This window comes from Tupaia chinensis, unplaced genomic scaffold (genome assembly GCF_000334495.1).
Source record: "Tupaia chinensis unplaced genomic scaffold, TupChi_1.0 Scaffold000646_1, whole genome shotgun sequence".
NCBI lineage: Eukaryota > Metazoa > Chordata > Mammalia > Scandentia > Tupaiidae > Tupaia > Tupaia belangeri.
The window spans coordinates 1,086,811-1,089,966 of NW_006160167.1; the positions used below are offsets into that span (position 1 = coordinate 1,086,811).

General features: G+C 51.1%; 1 non-coding gene across 1 annotated transcript; it reads right to left on the bottom strand.

Moving 5' to 3' along the window:
• Positions 1-287: 287 nt before the first annotated feature.
• TRNAD-GUC (transfer RNA aspartic acid (anticodon GUC)) lies at positions 288-359 on the bottom strand. Its single transcript has one exon. It is a non-coding gene; the product is annotated as a tRNA-Asp (tRNA).
• Positions 360-3,156: the final 2,797 nt, after the last annotated feature.

Genomic DNA, 3,156 nt, shown 5'->3' on the forward strand with positions numbered 1-3,156 from the left:
ACTCAGACCCTTTGCACGTGGGGCGGCCTCCCAGAGCCTCACATTTTACCACTGTCCCATTGTCCGGCTCCTAAAATAGATCTTTTTTTTTTTTTTTTAAGAATGATTTATTTCATTTTATTTATTTATTCATTCATTTTCAGATTTTCTATAGAGGACACACAGAGAAAGAGAGAGAGAGAAAGTGATAAAGCAATCTGCCAAGTCTGGGACTTGAACTGTGCTTGACCATGTGGGAGTCCAGCATCTTCACCACACCACCTGCTGGCCCCATACTAAGACTGCTCCTCCCTGTCGGGGAATCAAACCCCGGTCTCCCGCATGACAGGCGGGGATACTCACCACTATACTAACGAGGATGGCCGGTACCGTGGTTTTTAAGAGATGAGTTTACACCAAGTATACAGTAGCAAGAGAAGAAAATTCCTGGGCAGGTATATAGGAGGAGATGACACCAAAGCTGAGTCTTGAAGAATGAAAAAACTCAGAATTGTTTAAAAAGAAAGAAAGTAGAAAGGTTTCTCTGACAGCTGAAAACAGAATAAGCAAGTGTCTGAAAAGCCCATTTATTTGCTGGCTCTCCAATTTATTTCCCAAATTTCTGGCTCCCATGTCAACTGCAAATTCCCATTGTTCCTTTGTGTGGCCAGTAACAGACTTTCAAAATTCTTCCCCTCAACGTGACCCACTCACAGCTTTCCCTATCTTCATTTCATGGCAACATCACTCTCCTGGCTGCTCTGGTCAAAAACCATGGAGTCACTCTCAACTACTTTGTTTATTCCCACATCCAACTTCCAAGGAACTCCTCTTGGCTGTACCCTTAAAATAGACACAGAATCAGCCCTTTGCAAACTTGTATCGCCTGTCTGGGCCACCGCGGTCTGAGCCACCATCAGCCCCTGACTGATTCTGCCGGTGCCCATCTCCACTCTAGACTGCACCCTGAGTGAGCCTTTCCAGATAAAAGTAAAACCATGATACTTCTCTGTTCTAATTCTGTGGTTCGCATGTTACTCAGGATGAAAACCAGAGTCATTACAAGGACTGACAAAGCCCTTTGCGACCTGTTCTCCCACGCCTCCCCAGCCCTGATTTCCTTGGGCCACGGCAGAGGTTTACTTAATTTTTGTCCTTGTGCGTGTCATATGGAAAAGGCAACAGATGTAACAAGGCAGGTGGTGTGCTTCCTCGCAGAACCACCCCCCAGTGTCCTCACTTGTGTAAGCATTCACAGACCTGCAGGCCCTGACCAGCCTTCCAGAGTTCCCACACCGTAGGAGGCTAATGTGAAGCCACTGCAGGTCTTAAGTTGATCTGATTTGTATTACATAGATGATTTTGCCTTTGGCATGGAAAATGGATTTAAGGAGGACTCCACTAGAAGCAGAGACTGGAAGAGAGACAAGTTAGCAAGTTGTCCAACGGTCCAGATTGGAGCCCACAGAAGGCCGTAGTTGCTAGTGGGGGTGGAGAGAAGATTCCAGATGCTATCACGTTGTCAGAAAAGTCATGATGCATTTTTCCTAGAAAAATATGCCCTGACTTTTCCGGTGACCCTTTATAAATACTGTAAGGTAGAATTGGCAGAACCCAGTGCTTGAATGAATATGGGCTGGGGGTGGGGTGGGGGGGGACTCCCAGGTTTCTGGCTTGTGTTGGTAGATGAAGGGACTCTTAGTGAAATGAGACTTAGGTCAGAAGATAAAATAGCAAAGACTCAGACTGCTGCACTTGCAACATAGCTAAGAAAGACAGGTGTTTCCCCTTGCACATTTGCGTTCTAAGTACACAATAGCCACTGCTTATACAGCAAGTAATCGTATTTGGGGTTCTGAGGCTCAGGGAAGGAGATCTGGACTGGAAATTTGAGTTACCCATCACTTTCCTAAACATGTTAACTTGTTTCTAATTAGAATTATTGCAGTTTTCACATTTCACATTTTGTACTGAGACACTTCCCATTGTAATTTTTCCTGAGCACACACTATAGATTTTAATTTATTGTCCTCTCTTCAACAGCCTCCTCAGACAATTTTTTTTTTTTAAGATTTTTGTCAAAGGGCATGTGTGCTCACTGGGGAGACAGAGAGGCAGTTAGAGGGAAAGTGAGAAATCACCTCCCAGGGGGATGGCCAGGTGGCAATCCCTTCTCCTCCATTCTCCTCCTGAAATTTTGGGCAGACGTGAACACGCATCCAGGGTGAGTTTCAAGTCACCAGTTCCAGGACTCAAACCTTTGTCGACCACATGGGAGTCCAGTATTTCAACCACCACACCATCTACTGGCCCTCTTCAGTCAATTTTTTAAAACAGAGAGAGAGAGAGAGAGAGAGAGAGAGAGAGAGAGAGAGGGAGAGAGAGATTGATTTTGGGGCTCCCGTGGCCCGCCTGCTTTTAGACCGTCAGGGCTGGGATTGGAAGCACTGTCCATCACGTGGGACCCCACTTCTCACGCACAGGGTTTAACCACTGCACTACAGGGCCAGATCACACCCAGCAGTCTTTAAAGCGCAGCAGTCTAAGCAATTGAAGTGACAACGTGGGGAAGATGCGGTTCCCAAAGCCCGTTTCACGCAGGCCTTCCACAGCACCGGGGACCAGCGCCTCCTGCACTGTCAGGGACACCCCAGGCCCCACGCCTCCCTCCTTCGGCTCACCCGCACCCACGTGCCAGCCGCTTTCTTCCCAGAGGTCCCCAAAGTTCCCTGGATGGTACCCGCCAGACCATCCAGGGTGAGAGCAGGCCTGGGCCGCGGTCGCCGCAGTAACCAGAGCCGGGCAGGTTCGGTTCCAGGGCCACCGCGCGTCTCCGGGGCGCCCGCCCCGCCCCGGGGGAGGCGGCCCTCCTTCGGCTCACCCGCACCCACGTGCCAGCCGCTTTCTTCCCAGAGGTCCCCAAAGTTCCCTGGATGGTACCCGCCAGACCATCCAGGGTGAGAGCAGGCCTGGGCCGCGGTCGCCGCAGTAACCAGAGCCGGGCAGGTTCGGTTCCAGGGCCACCGCGCGTCTCCGGGGCGCCCGCCCCGCCCCGGGGGAGGCGGCAAGGAGGGAGGGGCGGCGGGGGTGTCCGGGCCGCGTCCCAGGGGCACGGGAGGCGCGTGACGGCCTCGCCTGGGCACCCCATTGTCTACGCTCCATAGCAACTCGCGAGGC